The sequence below is a fragment of the Bos mutus genome, chromosome 15 (assembly GCF_027580195.1).
Source record: "Bos mutus isolate GX-2022 chromosome 15, NWIPB_WYAK_1.1, whole genome shotgun sequence".
Classification (NCBI taxonomy): Eukaryota; Metazoa; Chordata; class Mammalia; order Artiodactyla; family Bovidae; genus Bos; species Bos mutus.
This window is the reverse complement of record NC_091631.1, coordinates 29,171,061-29,192,348: the sequence shown is the minus strand read 5'-3', so window position 1 is coordinate 29,192,348 and position 21,288 is coordinate 29,171,061. Positions and strand designations below refer to the sequence as shown.

The following is a 21,288-nucleotide window of genomic DNA, read 5'->3' as shown; positions in this document are numbered from 1 at the left end:
GGTGGTCTAATATTCCCATCTCTTTCAGAATTTTCCACAGTTTATTGTGATCCACACAGTCAAAGGCTTTGGCATAGTCAATAAAGCAGAAATAGATGTTTTTCTGGAACTCTCTTGCTTTTTCCATGATCCAGCGGATGTTGCAATTTGATCTCTGGTTCCTCTGCCTTTTCTAAAACCAGCTTGAACATCAGGAAGTTCACAGTTCACGTATTGCTGAAGCCTGGCTTGGAGAATTTTGAGCATTACTTTACTAGCATGTGAGATAGGTGCAATTGTGTAGTTTGAGCATTCTTTGGCATTGCCTTTCTTTGGGATTGGAATGAAAACTGACCTTTTCCAGTCCTGTGGCCACTGCTGAGTTTTCCAAATTTGCTGGCATATTGAGTGCAGCACTTTCACAGCATCATCTTTCAGGATTTGAAATAGCTCAGCTGGAATTCCATCACCTCCACTAGCTTTGTTCATAGTGATGCTTTCTAAGGCCCCTTGACTTCACCTTTTTCTTGTGGATGGTCTCCATCACTGCCTCTTGTCCAAGGTCATAAACATCATTAGTTAATAAGGCCTTATTCTCCACAATATACAAACAGCTCATGTAGCCCAGGCTCAAAGGAAAAAGGAAAAAAAAAAACTCAATAAAAAAACAGGCAGATATGGAGATTTCTCCAAAGAAGACATACAAATGGCCAAAAAACACATTAAAGATGTTCAATGTCACTAATTATTAGAGAAATTCACATCTGAATGGCCATAATTAGAATTCTACAAAAAATAATGTCTGGAGAGGGTTTGGAGAAAATGGAGCCCTATTGCACTTTTGATGAACATGTAAACTTGTACAGCTAGTTCATATGGTGAACAGTGTGACAGCTCCTTAAAACAACTAAAAATAGAATTACCATATGACACAGCAGTCCCACTCCTGGGCACATTCCTGGAGAAAACCTGAATTCCAAAAGATACATGAACTCCATTCGTCATTGCAACACTATTTACCAGAGGCAAGACATGCAGCATTTTTTAATCAAAGCATAAATTGCCAAAAAAAGAGAAAGAAACATGAAGCCAATAGTCTGTAAACAGGGAATCAAATTACTAGCATCAGTCCTTCCAAAGAACACCCAGGACTGATCTCCTTTAGAATGGACTGGTTGGATCTCCTTGCAGTCCAAGGGACTCTCAAGAGTCTTCTCCAACACCACAGTTCAAAAGCATCAATTTTTTGGCACTCAGCTTTCTTCACAGTCCAACCTCACATCCATACATGACCACTGAAAACCATAGCCTTGACTAGACAGGACCTTGTTGGCAAAGTAATGTCTCTGCTTTTGAATATGCTATCTAGGTTGGTCATAACTTTCCTTCCAAGGAGTAAGTGTCTTTTAATTTCATGGCTGCAGTCACCATCTGCAGTGATTTGGAGCCCAGAAAAAATAAAGTCTGACACTGTTTCCACTGTTTCCCATCTATTTGCCATGAAGTGATGGGACCAGATGCCATGATCTTAGTTTTCTGAATGTTGAGCTTAAGCCAACTTTTTCACTCTCCACTTTCACTTTCATCAAGAGGCTTTTTAGTTCCTCTTCACTTTCTGCCATAAGGGTGGTGTCATCTGCATATCTGAGGTTATTGATATTTCTCCCAGCAATCTTGATTCCAGCTTGTGTTTCTTCCAGCCCAGCATTTCTCATGATGTACTCTGCATATAAGTTAAATAAACAGGGTGACAATATACAGCCTTGACGTACTCCTTTTCCTATTTGGAACCAGTCTGTTGTTCCATGTCCAGTTCTAACTGTTGCTTCCTGACCTGCATACAGGTTTCTCAAGAGGCAGGTCAGGTGGTCTGGTATTCCCATCTCTTTCAGAATTTTCCACAGTTTATTGTGATCCACACAGTCAAAGGCTTTTGCATAGTCAATAAAGCAGAAATAGATGTTTTTTCTGGAACTCTCTTTCTTTTTCCATGATCCAGCAGATGTTGGCAATTTGATCTCTGGTCCTCTGCCTTTTCTAAAAACCAGCTTGAACATCTGGAAGTTCACGGTTCACATATTGCTGAAGCCTGGCTTGAGAATTTTGAGCATTACTTTACTAGCATGTGAGATGAGTGCAATTGTGTGGTAGTTTGAGCATTCTTTGGCATTGCCTTTCTTTGGGATTGAATGAAAACTGACCTTTTCCAGTCCTGTGGCCACTGCTGAGTTTTCCAAATTTGCTGGCATATTGAGTGCAGCACTTTCACAGCATCATCTTTCAGATTTGAAATAGCTCAACTGGAATTCCATCACCTCCACTAGCTTTGTTTGTAGTGATGCTTTCTAAGGCCCACTTGACTTCACATTCCAGGATGTCTGGCTCTAGGTGAGTGATCACACCATCGTGATTATCTGGGTCATGAAGATTTTTTTGTACAGTTCTTCTGTGTATTCTTGCCACCTCTTCTTAATATCTTCTGCTTCTGTTAGGTCCATACCATTTCTGTCCTTTATTGAGCCCATCTTTGCATGAAATGTTCCCCTTGGTATCTCTAATTTTCTTTGAAGAGATCTCTAGTCTTTTCCCATTCTGTTGTTTTCCTCATTTCTTTTGCATTGTTGGTTATACAAGCCATATGATTAAATTACTGACACAAGATTACATTATTAAGATAAGTAGAATTTAATAAAACATATATATTACAAAAATAAGATTTATGTGTCAAAGGACATTGTAACAGGTAAAAGGCAGCTATAAAATGGGAAGAAAATATTTGCCGATCATGTATTGATAAAGGGATTACAGATAGAACATATAGTATCCTGAACTAAACAAGAAAACCTGATTCAAAAATGGGCAAAGAATCTGAAGAGACATTTTCCAAAGGAGATATACAAGTGGTCAACAAGCACTGAAAAGATTCTCAATATTACTGATCATTCAGTTCAGTTGCTCAGTCGTGTCCGACTCTTTATGCACCCCCATGAACTGCAGCACGCCAGGCCTCCCTGTCCATCACCAACCCGGGAGTTCATCTAAACCTCATGTTCATTGAGTTGGTGACGCCATCCAACCATCTCATCCTCTGTCAGCCCCTTCTGCCTCAATCACTGATCATGAATGAAGTCTGGTCATAAAAAGCCAAATATTTTATGATAACATTTATATGGAATATCCAGACTAGGCAAGCCTACTGTAGAAGACCGATTAGTGTTTGCCTAGGGCTGTGGAGATGGGAGAAGCATGGGGTGACTGCTAAAGGGTATATGTTTCTCTGTGGGATAATGAAAATGTTCCAAAACTGACCGTGATGATGGCTGCAGAGTTTCATGAATAAAAAGGCACTGAGCTGTATGTTTCAAATGGGTGAACTGTATGGCATGTGGATTATAGCTCAATAAAGCTGTTACTAAAAAACTTTAAGAATGTAATCTGGGGGTTGTTTCAGGTTCCATTTATCAACATTCTTACTATTTACAATCAAATGAACATTTATTGAAAGCCAGTTAACTCCTTCTTTACTCAACATAACCAAAAAGCCCGTGAGACAGGAGTTGTCACCTCACCCATTTTGCAGTTCATAAAAGTTAAATGAATTAAGATTAATACTTTGGCCACCTGATGTGAAAAGCCGACTCATTGGAAAAGACCTGATGCTGGGAAAGACAGAAGGCAGGAAAAGGGGATGATAGAGGATGAGATGGTTGGATGGCATCACCAACTCAAAGGACATGAATTTGAGCAAGCTCCAGGAGTTGGTGAAGAACAGAAAAGCCTGGCGTGCTGCAGCAATGAGGTCACAAAGAGTCAGGCATAACTAAACAACTGAACAACAATAACAAGATCTAGAGAGAGAATTATCAACAACCTGAGATATGCAGATAATACCACTTTAATGGCAGAACGTGAAGAGGAACTAAAAAGCCTCTTGATGAAGGTGAAAGAGGAGGATGAAAAAGCTGGCTTAAAATTCAACATTCAGAAAATGAAGATCATGGCATCTGCTCCTATCACTTCATGCCAAATAGATGAGGAAAATGTGGAAACACTGTCAAATTTCATTTTCTTGGGCTCCAAAATTACTGTGGATGGTGACTAGAGCCACTAAAAGACACTTGCTCCTTGGAAGAAGGGCTATGACCAACCTAGACAGCATATTAAAAAACAGAAACATCACTTTGCTGACAAAGGTCCGTATAGTCTAAGCTATGGTTCTTCCAGTAGTCATGTATGGATGAGATGTGGACCATAAAGAAGACTGAGTGCCCAGGAATTGATGCTTTCAAACTATGGTGCTGGAGAAGACACTTGAGAGTCCCTTGGACTACAACCACTTAACCCTAAAGGAGATCAACTTTGAATATTCATTGGAAGGACTGAAGCTGAAGCTCCAATACTTTGACCACCTGATGTGAAGAGCTGACTCACTGGAAAAGACCCTGATGCTGGGAAAGATTGACAGCAAGAGAAGGGGACAACAGAGGATGAGATGGTTGGATGGCAATACTGACTCAATGGACATGAGTTTAAGCAAACTCCAGGAGATAATGAAGGACAGGGAAGCCTGTCATGCTGCAGTCCATGGTGTCACAAAGAGTGAGACATGACTTAGCAACTGAACAAGATCTAGAGTAAATTATCAGAAGACAAGAGTTGGTCCTACATTCATGATCTCCAAATCTAAGGCTCTTTCTCACTCTCATCCCCAACTTCTTGCTAGGAAGTATAATTAAGACCTAGCTGTCAGTTCAGTTCAGTTTCTCAGTTGTGTCTGACCCTTTGCAACTCCATGGACTGCAGCACACCAGGCTTCCCTGTCCATCACCAACTTCTGGAGCCTACTCAAACTCATGTCCATTGTGTCAGTAATGCCACCCAACCATCTCATCCTCTGTCGTCCCCTTCTCCTCCGGCCTTCAATCTTTCCCAACATCAAGGTCTTTTCCAATGAGTTAGTTCTTCCCATCAGGTGGCCAAAGTATTGGAGTTTCAACCTCAGCATCAGTCCTTCCAATGAATATTCAGGACTGATTTCCTTCAGGATGGACTGGCTGGATCTCCTTGCAGTCTGAGAGACTCTCAAGAGTCTTCTCCAACACCACGGTTCAAAAGCATCAATTCTTCAGTGCTCAGCTTTCTTCATGGTCCAAGTCTCACATCCATACATGACAACTGGAAAAACCATAGCTTTGACTAGATGGACCTTTGTTGCCAAGGTAATGTCTCTGCTTTTTAATATGCTGTCTAGGTGGAGCATAGCTTTTCTTCCAAGGAGCAAGTGTCTTTTAATTTCATGGCTGCAGTCACCATCTGCAGTGATTTTGGAGCCCCTCCCCCCAAAAATAAAATCTGTCACTGTTTCCATTGTTTCTCCATCTACTTGCCATGAAGTAATGGGACCAGATGCCATGATCTTAGTTTTCTGAATGTTGAGTTTTAAACTAACTTTTTCACTCTCCTCTTTCACTTTCATCAAGAGGCTCTTTTGTTCTTCTTCGCTTTCTGGGATACGGTGGTGCCATTTGCATATCTGAAGTTATTGATATCTCTCCTGGCAATCTTGATTCCAGCTTGTGCTTCATCTAGCCTGGCATTTCACATGATGTACTCTGCATCTAAGTTAAATAAGCAGGGTGATAATAAACAGCCTAGACATACTCCTTTTCCTATTTGGAACCAGTCTGTTGTTACATGTCCAGTTCTAACTGCTGCTTCTTGACCTGCATACAGAGTTCTTAGGAGGCAGGTAAGGTAGTCTGGTAGTCCCATCTCTTTAAGAATTTTCCACAATTTGTTGTGACCCACACAGTCAAAGGCTTTGGTGTAGTCAATAAAGTGAAAGTAGATGTTTTCTGTAACTCTCTTGCTTTTTGGATTTTTCTAAATCTAGGTTGAACATCTGGAAGTTCACGGTTCATGTACTGTTGAAGTCTTGCTTGGAGAATTTTGAGCATTACTTTGCTAGCGTGTGAGATGAGTGCAATTGTGTGGTAGTTTGAACATTTTTTGGCATTGCCTTTCTTTGGGACTGGAATGAAAACCGACCTTTTCCAGTCCTGTGGCCACTGCTGAGTTTTCCAGATTTGCTGGGATATTGAGTGCAGCACTTTCACGACATCATCTTTTAGGATCTGAAATAGCCCAACTGGAATTCCATCACCTCCACTAGCTTTGTAGTGATGCTTTCTAAGGCCCACTTGATTTCGCATTCCAGGATGTCTGGCTCTAGGTGAGTGATCACATCATCATGGTTATCTGGACCACGAAGATCTTCTTTGGACAGTTCTTCTGTGTATTCTTGCCACCTCTTCTTAATATCTTTTGTTTCTGTTAGGTCCATACCATTTCTGTCCTTTATTGTGCCCATCTTTGCATGAAAAGTTCCCTTGGTATCTCTAATTTTATTGAAGAGATCTCTAGTCTTTCCCATTCTATTGTTTTCTTCTATTTCTCTATATTGATCACTGAGGAAGGCTTTCTTATCTCTCCTTACTATTCTTTGGAACTCTGCATTCAAATGGGTATATCTCTCCTTTTCTCCTTTGCCTTTCGGGTCTCCTCTTTTCTCAGCTATTTGTAAGGCCTTGTCAGACAACCATTTTGCCTTTTTGCATTTCTTTTTCTTGGGGATGGTCTTGATCACTGCCTCCTATACAATATCATGAACCTCTGTCCATAGTTCTTCAGGTACTCTATCAGATATAACTGAAGTATAATTAAGACCAAGCTGTAGCATTTATTCATAAAGGCCATAAATTAATAAGCTAAGGACTAAGAGATCATAAGAAAAGATTTAAAATCACCCTTTAACAGAATGATTATCAAAATTGTATATCATAAAATCTAATATCTCTACATTTAACTAATTGGTCAGCAGTACTATGCTTCATGAAAAGAGAGTTGGCTGGATCTGATTTCCAAGGTCACCAATGTGGGGAAAAAGAAAGAGGGAGACAAAAAAAAAAAAAAAAAAGTCCACAGCATTCCCGAACAAGCCAATGAAAAGTCATTAGCACTTCAAAAGGATTTGCACCTGACCTTGGTGATTCCCAAACAAGACATCTTAATAATACCACTAAAAAGCACTTATTAAAAAGCTAGCTGTAACAAGGAAGTTTTTGGGGGTGTTGGAACTATTCGGTACCTGGACTATGGTAGTGGTTATACAAACCTATGATTAAATTATGACACAAAAAGATCAAATTTATTAAGATAAAAGTAGAATTTAATAAAAACTACATATATATTTTAAAAAATAAGATTTTATGTATCAAAAGACATTATCAACAGAGTAAAAAAGGCAACCTATAAAATGGAAGAAAATATTTGCAAATCATATATTGATAAGGGATTAAAATCCAGAACATATAGGTAACTCCTAAAACTCACAACAAGAAAAACCTGATTCAAAAATGGGCAAAGAATCTGAAGAGACATTTTTCCAAAGGAGATATACAAGTGGTCAACAAGCACTGAAAAGATTCTCAATATTACTGATCATTCAGTTCAGTTGCTCAGTCGTGTCCGACTCTTTGCGACCCCATGAACTGCAGCACGCCAGGCCTCCCTGTCCATCACCAACTCCGGGAGTTCATCCAAACCCATGTCCATTGAGTTGGTGACGCCATCCAACCATCTCATCCTCTGTCGTCCCCTTCTGCCCTCAATCACTGATCATTAGGGAAACACAAATGAAAACCACAATGAGATACTATCTCACACCCATTAGGATGCCTATTACCAAAAAGACACACACACAGAAAATCACAAGTGTTAGTGACACTGTGGAGAAATTGGAATCTTCACGCACTATTGGTGGGAATATAAAATGGTACTGCTGCTGTGGAAAAACATTATAGTGTTTTCTCAAAAAATTAAACACAGAATTACATATGATCTAGCAGTTCCACTTCTGGGTTTATACTCAAAAAAAATAAAAGCAGGGTCTCAGAGAGATGTTTGTACATCTGTGTTCATAGTGGCATTATTTATAATAGCTAAGAACTCAAGTATTCATCAATGGTGAAGGGATAAGCAAAATTTGGTATGTGTTTGTATATATACACATACATACACACACACACACACACACACACACACACAATTATTCAGCCTTAAAAAGAAAGGAAATTCTGACATACAGTATAACATGGATGAACCTCGAAGACATTATGCTAACTGAAAGAAGCCAGTCACAAAAAACAAATACTGTATGATTCCACTTACATGAGGTACTTCGAGTAGTCAAAATCACAGAGATAGGAAGCAGAAAGGTGGTTGCCAGGAGTTGGGGGATGGGTCACTGGGGGGGATCAATGGGTATAAAGTTTCAGTCTTGCAAGATGAAAGAGTTCTGGAGACGGATGGTGGGAAGGTTGTACAAGAATACCAATGTACTTAGTATCACTGAACTGTACACTTAAAAATGGTTAAGATGATAAATTTTATGAAATGTATTTTTTGCCACAATTTATAAATAAATAAGCAAGCTAGCACATGTGGTAATCTTACCTCAAGTAAAATGTAATAGTTAACGTTTATGAGTGCTTACTGTAAATGAACACATTATTTCACCTGACCCTGACCATAATCCCAACTATTATGACCTCTTTCACAAACGAGAAGGCTAAGACAAGTAAAGTCAACCCAATTGCTCAAGATCACATAGTTATTAGGTTGGTGCAAAAGTAATTGCGGTTTTGCACTGCTGAACTTTGCTTTTTGATACTGGAATACATTCTTAAATAAATGTGGTTATGCTATACATCATTTTAATGAGCATTTCTTACTTTATGTCTTTTTTTTTTGCTAATGAGTTGTTACTTACTGCTCATTTTAGATTTATTTTAGACTAGGTAAATGATGTTAGGACAAAAAGCAAATCTGAGCAATTTTCTTATTCAAGTTCAAAGTGGGTAGTAAAGCAGTGGAGACAATTTGCAACATCAACAATGCATTTGACCCAGGAACTGCTAATGAACATACAGTGCAGTGGTGGTTCAAGAAGTTTTGCAAAGATGACAGCCCTGAAGATGAGCACAGTGACTGGCCATCACAGTTGACCATGACCAACTGAGAGGATCATCAAAGCTGATCCTCTTAGAACTACAAAAGAAGTTGCCCAAGAAATCAATGTCAACCATTCTACAGTTGTTTGACATCTGAAGCAAACTGGAAAGGTGATAAAGCTCGATAAGTGAGTGCCTCATGAGCTGACTGAAAATTCAAAAAAAAATCATCATTCTGAAGTGTCTTCTCTTATTCTACACAACAACCAACCATTTCTTAATCAGATTGTGATCTGTGATGAAAAGTGAATTTTATATGACACCAGCAATGACCAGCTCAGTGGCTGGAATAAGAAAAAGCTTCAAAGCACTTTACAAAGCCAAACTTGCCTCAAAAAAAGGTCATGGTCACTGTTTCGTGGTCTGCTGCTGGTCCAATCCACTACAGCTTACTGAATCCTAGCAAAACCGTTACATCTGAGAAGTATGGTCAGCAATTAATGAGATGCACCAAAAATTGCAATGCCTGTGGCTAGCACTGGTCAACAGAAAGGGCCCACTTCTTCTCCATGACAACTCTCAACAGAACGTCACACAACCAATGCTTCAAAAGAGGGTAGGATGATTTGAGAGAAAAGCACTGAAACATACACATTACTGTACATAAAACATATAGCCAGTGGGAGTTTGATGTATGACACAGGGAACCCCAAAGCCAGCATTCTGTGACAACCTAGAGGGGTGGGATAGGGAGGGGGGTTCAAGAGGTGGAGGACATACGTATACCTGTGGCATAGAAGCTATTACAATATTGTACAGCAATTATCCTCGAACTAAAAAAATTTTAAAGTTATACATCACTTTGGAAAAAACAAAATGTTGAACGATTGGACTACAAAGTTTTGCTTCACCATCACATTCACCTTACTTCTTGCCAACCAACCACCACTTCTTCAAGCACTCAAAATCTTTTTGCAAGGGAAAATGCTTCCACAACCAACAGAAGGCAGAAAATGCTTTTCAAGAGTTCATCGAATCCCGAGGCATGGATTTTTATGCTACAGGAATAAACAAACTTATTTCTCATTGGCAAAAATGTGTTGATTATAATGGTTCCTAATTTGATTAATAAAGATGTGTTTGAGCCTCGTTATAATGATTTAAAAATCATGGTCTGAAACTGCAATTACATTTGCACCAACCTAATAGTTCCCTGAGACTAAATTCAAACTCAGGCAATCTGACTCCAAAGCCCAGGCCCTTAACCACTATACTACAACATAAAATACTATATAAAATATTGCAGATAGAGGTTGACAAAGAAAACTACTCAGGCTAGTCCTGATAATCTAAGGTTTCAATTGAAGAGACCCACATTAGAAGCAAACAGACTGTACAACCAATATAGAACCATTGTGGAAACATCAAAATTGTTCTTCTAAAACAAAATAAAAACTACATCATTAAATGTAATTGGTTCCACAAGTACAATAACCCCATACCCAAAAGCAAAATAATGCAGTTCTATATCATCACAGGCAGGAAAACACACACACGTCTACTAAGACCCCAGTCTCCAGCATCCCAATCTCAATACCGTAGACTCAAGTGCCACCATCCTACTTTGGTGGCATTTTGTACTTTTGAGTAGTTTTCATATTTACTCTGGGCAACAGGCTGTCCCCTTTAGCCCAAGACTCTGCAGAACAAACATCACACTTTGTATCTCCACCCCACAAACATATGCTAGAACTTAACTCCATTCCCAATACTAAGCAAATCTCCCTTGTTTCTATTTAAGTTATTTATTCCCTCATATCTCACAGTTTATAAGACTTATGTGCCAGTGCTGATTTATATGAAAAGTAGATACTTTAAAAAAAGAAAAAGAAGCACAATAAGCCAAACTAAAGTGCCAACAGCATGAACAGGGGCCTAAGGAGAGCTTGAGGACAGAAGAGAGGGTACATGGAACTAACCTTCTAATTTTCTGCACAATCGGTACTCACTACTCAAGGGAAGACTCCTCAGCCCATGAGTTCCTTTCTCTGTTGCTTCTGTCAAATAAACCTAATACACCAAATAATAAATATACCTGTTAGCTGAACTGATTACACCCTAGGCCACATCTAATTCTCCATGATTCCTTGTAAAAATATCTTAGTTTTTCCAGGAATTTTAATCCGTTCTTTAAACAGAATCCCTGATTAAACAAAGTGACAAGAGGTTCACATTTCAACCAAACTTAACTGAGCACCTACTATGTTTCTGAATTAGATTTTTCCACAGGAGGTTTTTCATTTAATCCTAAAAGAGAATCCTTTGATTTAAGTATTACTGGCCGCCAACCCTTTTTTTTTAACCGCCAATTAAGACAAGAATCATGCAGTTAAATTTCAAAATCTCACAACTAAAAAGCAAAGGGGAAAAAAGTAGAGGAGTCAGGATTCAAACGCAGACCTTGTATTTCACCTCTCTGAGCCTCAATTTCCTCATCAGCAAAGCAGAAATGTTATTTATCTTCAAGACTTGACAGAGGAACTATAAGCAAAGCACTCAGATAAGTGGCTGCTCCTCAACAAATGTTGGGTTTTTTCCCTTTCTTCCTTCATGATTGAAATGTCTCATCTGTTGGCTTATCCCAAACAAGGAGCGATTTTTAAAGTTTACACTTTATTTTCCTTAGCTCTCTTATTAACTGGGTTTGTCTTGGTCCTCACAAGGATGTTCATAATCCAGGGATGTCTCAGGAGCAGTTCTGGCTCACCTAGCAGCTGGGATGCTTGCAGTAGAGCTCTTTTTGCTCAGAAACTTGCATAAAATCTACTTCCTCTCCTCTATTCTCCCTTAGACAAACAGACACATATGCAGGTGGAAAATTTTTTTAAGCCATAATTAGCTTAATTAACATAAAGTGACAGAAATAGAAAAAGCCACAGTGTTCTAGCCAGGCAACAGGCTGCAGGAGAAGCAAGAATTCTCTGGCTGGCAAAGTGAGAGGAGAAACAAGTATCTACTAGGGAGGAAAAGAAATCACTGCCATGTGGTGGGAACCAGGGAATGTCTAAAATGGATGGTCAGCACCAACCATGGGGGCCCTCATCCCTGGTCCTCACGGTGGGGCAGGTGGTTTATCAAACACAAACTCACACCAGATGAAGGTCTGATTGTGAGCTCCTTGAGGGCAGAAATTATATTTACATCTAGATATATTTACATCTATAATTTACATCCCCAGGCATAGAACCTGGCATAGAGAAGCACTCATATTTGAATACATAAATGACTGCATAAATGAATAAAGTCAGATTGAATGGGTTTATCCATCTCACAAGGGAGGGTTCCTATAAGCATCCATGATGCAATCCGTGATTCCTCATAAACACTCACACACACAAGAGCATGGTGCATCTGCAGGCCATCCACCCAAGAATTCAAGATAACCCACAACTGTTTCTGGGAAAAAAAGAAAGACAGCAAATCCCAAATAAAACCTTCCAGCAGCTCCCCACTACCTTCAGAATAAAGACTATACACCTTCATTAGCATGTAAGACCTTTCTGTAAACTGGCTCTTGCCTTTGTTTCCAAATAAACCTTTTCAAGAACTCTGAGCACCTGCCAAACAAGACGCCCGCTGCTCCTTAAATATGGCCTGTGTTCCTGCTTCAGCACCTTTGTTGCTGTAGTTTCAGTGAGACTCACCACCACCAAAATTTGGTCTACTTAGGTTCCATCCACATACATGAAACAACTCTAGTTCCATTCAGTTTTACAAAATCTGTTATAATCGTCCCAGACCACAGCGTTCCTCTCCTTTCGACTTGAGGTAGTAATATCCATAGCTTTTATCCCATATTCAACAATACAATGTTGTTATCTTTATACAGACGGCATACATCCACATACAGATTAACACAAAGGTATGCTGTGCTTCTTCGATCAATAGCTCTCATAATAGCAATAACATATCTATCTTACTCTATTGCCAGTGGCTAGAAAACCAGCCTGTATCTAGTAAATGCTCTTTGTTCATGTGAAAATTGAACATCTTCCCCCATTTTAAAGTGGAAATGCCAACTTATGTAACATTATATCATTATATAATAAAAGAATTATCAACTTACCAGCTTTCTCATCAATTTTATACAGTAAGTGCTCTAATTAATAATGGCCAGAAATATTTACAAGTTTTTAATCTCCAAACTTCTTTTGGAATCAAAGATAATATTACATTGTATACAGTGAGGTTTCAGGCATAACTATGTTTTTACTATAAAAACATAGTAAAACTAGTAAAAACATAGAAAACTAGTAAACTGTGAATGCTCTAAGACAGCAGTAACTGTTTAACCTAGCAGGTGGTAATCAAGTATATTCATTCATCTTTTAAGACTCATAAAGGTACGAAACTTTTCTTGAATCCCTCTCCCCACTCCCAGAACTGACGAATCTACTTCTTCCTTTGGGTTCCACTTTACCACAGATATTACCTGACCCAACCCCAAAGCACTAGATATATTTCTATCATAGCACCTATTACACTTAATTATACTTCCTTACTTACACGTCTGTCTACCTACTGGTTCACCCTTCTAGATGTGTGCTTTCCCATACATTAGCTACATGTATCTTCTTCAATTAAATTTACATTAACTAAAACTAAAATTTAAAATTCAGTTCCTCAGCCTCACTAGCTACATTTCAAGCACTCAAGAGCAACAATATGGCTGGTGACTACCACACTGGACAACCCAGATACAGAGTATTTCCATCACTGCAGAAAGTTCGATTGGACAGGGTTGTGTCTAGATCATATGTATTTTCTGAGGAACACACAGTCTAGAGGGCAGTTTGGCAGGAGCCCTAACTAATTTATTTCTGTATCACAGCACCTTGCACTTATTAAATTCACAGTAAATGTCTCTTATGAATGACACTGGATAACAAAGAGCTTGGTCCACCTTTCTTATTATCACAGGCCAATAGAGTCTCTGCTTCATGAGTTCAATGTCTCTTCTAGGCTAGAATCAGTATAATTACCCACCATCATCTCAACTTGAGGAAAGAGGTAGGAACCACAATAGCTAGAGACAATCAGAAAGTCTTTGTTCAGTCGCTCTCTCCAAACCAAAGCTCCACTATTGAAGAAGAAGAGGGTTTATTTCCTGCTTCAAGTTTGGCATGTAATTAAACTATAGTTGATTCTATAAGGAACTTCTTTCAAATACTGGAAACATCCACAACTCAGCAAAAATGAAAACAAAGACACTTTCAAAATTCATCACACTTTTGGTGACAAATTAATACATCCCCTTTACATAAAAATATAAAATATACTCTTTGTATTAAAAATAGTCATTTAGTACATTTTCTGAACATCTATTAAGGGTTAGGAGTTAAAGAAAAAGAAATAAGTTATACTGGCAGACAGAAATTTAAATTGGAATAATACAAAGTACTATGTGCTCTATGATAAAGAGAAGTACCAGAAACTATGAAGAACACAAAAGGAGAGGCTCAGAACCCCGTGGTGAAATGTGGCATAGGGTGAGGGAATCACAAGGGAGGCTGCTTAGAAATGAGCCCAAGCTACACTCTGAAAGGAAATTAAAAGGTTGGGAGATGAAGAATGGGTGAGAGAGTGTCACAAACAGAGACAACAGCATTGATGAAGGTACAGGAATTTAACTTGACAGTAAATGTCAAGTAGCTTGGGCTGGCTGAAACAACATGAAAAAGATGACTTGAGGCTAATGAGGCAGACAGAGACCAAACCATGAAAAAGTTCTGCAAGCTAAACTAAGGAGCCTGAATTTTATCCTCAAGGCTGTGGGAAACCTCTGAAAATTTTAATAAAGGAAATAAGAGTGAAAATCTACGTTTAACAAAGCTCACAGAGCAGCAGTATGGAAGATGATCTGGGGGAGGTGAGACAGAAGCGGGGAGACCAGGCAGGAAGTTGCTGCAAAACGTGAAGAGATGGTATATTTTACCACAATTTTTTTTTTTTTTTTTTTCAAAAATGGCAAGAAAAAAGTGACGAGACAGGGCTCATCTGATGCAAATAGTTTTAAACACAACCTGTTTTAAATGGGTCTCTCCATTAGTCTATGCCTCTCAAAGTTATAACTCCATGGTTCAATTATATAGAACAACTACAAAAGCAACTGTTGAAGTCAGTTACATAAACTCTAAAAAAACTATACTCATTCTTTTTACTTAATAGCCATTCTGGACTTCAAACTAAAACTGAACATTTTTCTCTTTTCTACCACATAACAATCCTGTAAAACCATTTCACCCAGCTGAGCACATCTGTGCAGTGTGCAACAAGTGTGAACAATTTAACAGGAGTTTAATGAAACATTTCCTATTCTTTATTGGAGAAAAATATTTAACAATCTACATGGCAACATCAGGTTGCAAACTGACATTTTTAAATTAGTTTAAAAATATGCACATGCCAATTTAAAATCCCATCTGGTTTCATGGTGCAGCTGTCCTGAATGAATATAACATTTTCAGTTATTAGGCACTTGGCTAAAGCATTCAGAAGTGCCATGTGCCATCAACGAACAGCAAGAGCCACTACTATGGTACTTAAAAAGTACCTACATAGTCACACTGGTATGAGAGGATTACTTTGTCCTGGAAAGGTGGGGACATGTAGGGAAATGGAAGACATAATCTCACAATTTTAAGGAATTATCTTTCATTTTACCTCCAATTCTCTTAAAAGGCAATCAACCCTGATATCTCTGATCCCATAATTCCTTAGCCTAAAGAGCTTTACCCACCCTCCTGCTTTGAACCAACAAAATCATAAAAACCAAGACTAAAAGTGGGTTCAATTCCAACTCTACTTCTTATAAACTATATGAACTTATTAGCACATTTCTTAATATTCCTGAGACTCTATTTCCTTAGGTACAAAAGATACTCCCCTAAACCTTCAGAGTTGTGGTGAGGATGAAAGAAAATATACATCAAATATTTATGGAACATTTGGTTCATGTGGGCATTCACTAAATGGTAACTATTTTTATACTCTCCTTTGTACCTCACTATAATTTGTAGAGAACAGTAATTATGCACCTACCTTAAAAGTTTACTATGACAATTAAATGAATTAACATAGGTCACGGGCTCAGCACATGGTAAGAAACTGTTGTTTGTTGCTGTCATCATTACTACCAACACTGAATTACAACTTATTTGCTGTCTTCTTCCCTGTCTAATATTTAGCATAAAGCCACAATAAGTGAGGCTCATAAAGCCTCTGTTGACCAGCTGAATAAATAATGGATGACTGGCTGAATGAACTGAAGGCATCATAGTTCTGTGACAAGAGGCACACCTCTCTGAATTTATTACACAATTTTCACAAGTAGCTATTCAAAAAGAATGTATTGTGGGGGAAAAAAATTATAAGTTAACTTGTATAAAAATGAATCAAGATAAATAATTCTTTTTCTGTCCAGTAAACAAGTGTAGAAATATAAATCAATGCTGATACTTTCTTTAAAAAGAGCAAAAAAAAGGATGTATTGTGAATTGACTAATCATACCAAGACTTGATTAATCTTACCAAACCTTGTGTGGCAAGTATTCTTGTAGGTCTGTCTCACAGATAAAGAACTCTGAAAGAGATTAAAGGTTAAGTAAGATCACTCAGCGGAGAAGGCAATGGCACCCCACTCCAGTACTCTTGCGTGGAAAATCCCATGGGTGGAGGAGCCTGGTAGGCTGCAGTCCATGGGGTCGCTAAGAGTTGGACACGACTGAGTGACTTCACTTTCACTTTTCACTTTCATGCATTGGAGAAGGAAATGGCAACCCACTCCAGTGTTCTTGCCTGGAGAATCCCAGGGACAGGGGAGCCTGACGGGCTGCCGTCTATGGGGTCGCACAGAGTCAGACATGACTGAAGTGACTTAGCAGCAGCAGCAGCAACAGCAGCAGCAGCAAGATCACTCAGCTAGAAGAGAAAAAGAATCTCCTTTGGTCTTTAAGAAACTAGTACTAGATGTTTCTTCTAATAGGGCTTCATCTCTTTCCATATTTTAAACATTTCTTATGAGACTGGTCAAGTTTTTCCATACCCTATGGTTTCAGGAAGAGACCTCTGCCTGAGTCAGAAGATGCCACTAATGAATGATGGGAGAATGAAGAAGGAATATGACCAAATATGGAGAAAGTCAGTATCTCTTCTTGAGAGAGAAGGAGCAAAAAAAACCTGATTTTACTTGACCTGAAAAAAGACAAAGCAAGTAAGTCTGAAACTAACAAGAGAATAAAGTCCTACTATGAACAAATGAGGATACAGGACACTTAGAGGGTCAAATATGAAAGGCATTATGGGGGTTATGGGTACTCATACCCTCTTGTTCAAAGTATGACTAGGTACAGTCTTTTGGAGGAGCAGATACTCTTTCATTTAACAAATACTAACTGAGTCCCTGTAATGAACTAGGAGAACAATTTTGACAGTACACAGCAAGAACCTAAAAAAATTTACACCTTTATTCCAATTACTAGATTCCTACATTTTTATCTGAACAAAGCCAACAAAAAATACAGACCAAAATTTACAAATGTTTACCAATGTTACAATATCTAAAAATGGAAAGTAACCTAGATGTCCAACAATAAGATTATGAGTAAATAAGTCACATCATGCAATGCTATCAAATAGCATAGTCATAGATGCTGAACAAAAAATGTGACACTGAAAACTGCTTATAACCTAATATTAAATTTAAAAGCACTCCACAAACAGTATATATAATATGATTTTTATATAAAATAGGAAAAAAAAAACTTTTAAAAAATGCTGAAAATTTTCAAAGCTAATTTGTACATGGTATGCTGTAAGAAGAATATCCTATAGGGAGATGTTGCCAGGTTTTCAAATTTTCCATGATAGGCATTAAAAAGAAAAGAAAAAAAAAGGATAGAAGAGATTTACAGAAGAAAAGTGAGAATATTAAATACCATCAAGACTGATCAAAATCTTTAGATTCTCTGCTAGGTAAGAAGAATATAAAAGACATATTATATCTATACAAAAGGATTATGTTAATCCTAGGGAGAAATGACACAACTACAAGGGTGAATGAAACACAATGGGGGAGCAATAAAGAGGAAATCCAATCAGATTCCCAGGAGGTCACTTTCATTCCAGAATGTCCGTCAACAGCAAAGTCAAGTTCAGTGAATGAGGTGAGGAATGAAACTTGATGGCTGGGAGAAAATGGCAGAAATCCAACTAACATCTAATGCTAAAATCTGTGAGTTTCTTGGTGACATGGAACCCATTAATTATCATACAGTGTTTTAAAGGCCATGACAGAAGCCAGCAACAGAATGTGACAAAATAATCTAGAGAGGGTCCATAAGGGCTTTGTGGAAGACGACTAATTTAAAGGGAAAAGGCATGAACCTGGAGATAGGGTATAAGGGCATTCTAGGAAAAGGGGGCAGCCCAGAGAACAGAAACAATTTAACATGTCTGAGAAAATGCCATTCATTTTAGTGTTGCTAGGGTACAAAGTGCAAGGCAGGCAGTAGTAAAGACATGGCTGCAGAAGTCATCAGGGGCCTGTCTCAAAGGACGTGAATGACTGAAATACTGTTAGCCAAGCAGCTGCACATGAACCAGTCAACCAGGGCACCAGTCCAGTAGGAGATCAGTCCAGCAAAAGAGACAGATAGCATTATGATAAAGATGAGGGAAAGGTGGTTAGCACAGAGAAAGTCAAAGTGAAAGTGAAGTCGTGTCCAACTCTTTGCGACCCTGTGGACTGTAGCCCACCAGACTCTTCCATCCATGGGATTCTCCAGGCAAGAATACTGGAGTGGATTGCCATTTCCTTCTCCAGGGGATCTTCCCAACCCAGGGGCCGAACCCAGATCTCCCGCATTGCAGGCAGACGCTTTAACCTCTGAGCCACCAGGGAAGCAACCAACTCAGCCTCAGGGCTCATAAAAGGCCTCGAGAAAAGCTGCCAAAGTTGAAACCAAAGGAAAAATTGGTCTAAGGTTTCTGACATTCAAGATGGTAAGACACCACTGATACAAACTCTGGCCTGACATAACTCTGCAAATCAGAGCACCAGCCCATGCAAGACTTCCAAAGAGGGACCCATTCTCATCAGCAGAATGTAAGCTCCAAACACTTTGTCCTGTTCATTGCCATTTCTCCAACACTAAAAACAGTGAGCATGAAGACAGTACTCTATAAGTATTTGGAAAGAAAAAGAGAGGGGGGCTTTCTGTTATATTAAAAAGCAATGGGAAAAAGAGGGGAAGCAATGGAAAATTCACAATAATCAAAAGGTAGAAGCAATCTAAGTGTTCATTGACAGATGAATGGGTTTTAAAAAATGAGATATACATATAACTGAATAATTATTCAGCCATAAAAAGGAAGGACATTCTGACACATGCTACAACATGGATGAACCATGAAGACATGCTAAGTGAAAGCCACTCATAGAATCACAAAAACTGTATGATTCTAGGTATTTGTAAGAGGTACTTAGAGTAGTCAAATTCAGTTACAGAAAGTAGAGTAAGTAGTTGTTGGGGGCTGGAAGGAAAGGGAAACGGGGAGTTACTGTTTAATGAGCTTCAGGTGTGCAACACAAAACCATTCTGGAGATGGGTGGTAGGATGGTGGCACAACAATGTGAAAGTACTTAACGTCCCTAAATTGGACTCTTTAAAATGGTTAAAACAGTAAATTTTACATGTGTATATTTTACCACAATTTTTCAAAAATTACAAAATGCAAAAAAAATTAGTTACTTAAAGGGGAAACAAAGAAAAAATGGAATAAAGGATAAAGAAGTAAGAGTATAACTCTGAAGACTAAGGCCTACGCTTAGGAGCTTGAAGCCAAAGGAAAACAGCGATGTCTCCTCCATCCCTCCAACTGCCATTTTCATCTACATCCAATTTAGTAATTTTATATGCAACTGAGTCTCAATTAAAACAAATACTAAGCATAGAACTCCAAAGGGGTCACAAACAAGGAAACCCATGGTTATTCTGAGAGATGTGTTAAGGAAAGTACAGTCTCACTGACTTAACCCTGTTAATTGTTAGTAACAGCAAAAACAACTATCATGTACTTGAATGCTTAATATGCATGGGGCTCTATGGTTGGAACTTTATAAACATTAGCTCTAATCATAACAGTAATTCTGAAAGGTAAATGTTACATTTTTGTTTTTCTACTGACTTATTTAGGATGATATAAATGGTAAAGATGAAAATTCAGAATCTTGGTTAATCCGATTCCAAAATACTTTAAGAATGATCAGCTGTTGTCTCAAACCAGGTACCTCTCCTGTGCCTCTACTGGGTCCTAGGCCCCTGACCTACCCTCTTCTCCAGCTCTGCTAGAAGTTTCAGCTAGGAGTACCTAGATTGAGTCATTACCAAGTATTAATACTTTTCGAGGTAATCCCCAGTGGCCAGGCACTGAGCCACTAGAGGAGAAAAAAGAAGTGGCTCTCCACAGGTCTTTCAGACCTCAAATTGACCAAGCAGGACACAGACACTTAAGACATTTGTTAACAATGTTTTGTAAAGGAACATAAACTCTCTACTGGCACTGCCCAAGATATTGCTACTGCTTAACAATGTTTCGCTGATTAATAGCTCCCCCAGATCAGCCCTATAAATAGTTCCAGTCTCCTTTTGGCCTATTTCCCTCATCCTCGCCCACTCCCAGCACCACCAAGTTCAAGGCTAATTTAAATAAGATCTTTTCTTTCTCCATATACCTGTGGCTCAGTGGTAAAGAATTTGCCTGCAGTCCAGGAGACCTGGGTTTGATCCCTAGGTCAGAAAGATCCCCTGATGAAGGGAATGGCTACCCACTCCAGTAGTCTTGCCTAGAAAATTTCATGGACAAAGGAGCCTTGAAGGCTAAGTCCATAAGGTTGTATAGAGTTGCGACTAAGCGACTATCACTTTCACTTTTCATACTTTTTAAAACATTCCAAACCTGTGGCCCAGTCCTCCATCTAGCTCTGCTGGGTGGTCTATTATCCAATGAACAGTTTTCAGGTGTGTCCAAGTACATTAAATAATTTACTCCTACAATAACTCTGAGATAAGTATTAATATCTCCTTTCAACCAAACTGATTCAGTTTACTCTAAATAAGTAGTAGAAAATAACCACCAGAAAGAGAGGCCACCTTTCAGGTATCATTTTTTTATTTTTTTAAACCAAGAAACTTTCTCAAAAGTTTCCAGTAGCATTATTGTCATGTCTCGCTGGCCA

The 21,288-nt window shown here is 38.7% G+C and overlaps 1 protein-coding gene across 5 annotated transcripts in view; it reads right to left on the bottom strand.

Moving 5' to 3' along the window:
- The window catches only part of FAM168A (family with sequence similarity 168 member A), a 211,290-nt gene that overhangs the window by 142,664 nt on the left and 47,338 nt on the right, over positions 1-21,288 (bottom strand). Inside the window, exon 2 of one of the 5 annotated variants that reach the window (XM_070383764.1) lies at positions 16,581-16,632. The exons of the other annotated variants lie outside the window; for them this stretch is intronic. The gene's annotated coding sequence lies outside the window, so the exon portion shown is untranslated. The remainder of the gene's footprint in view (positions 1-16,580; positions 16,633-21,288) is intronic. 5 annotated transcript variants of the gene reach the window in all.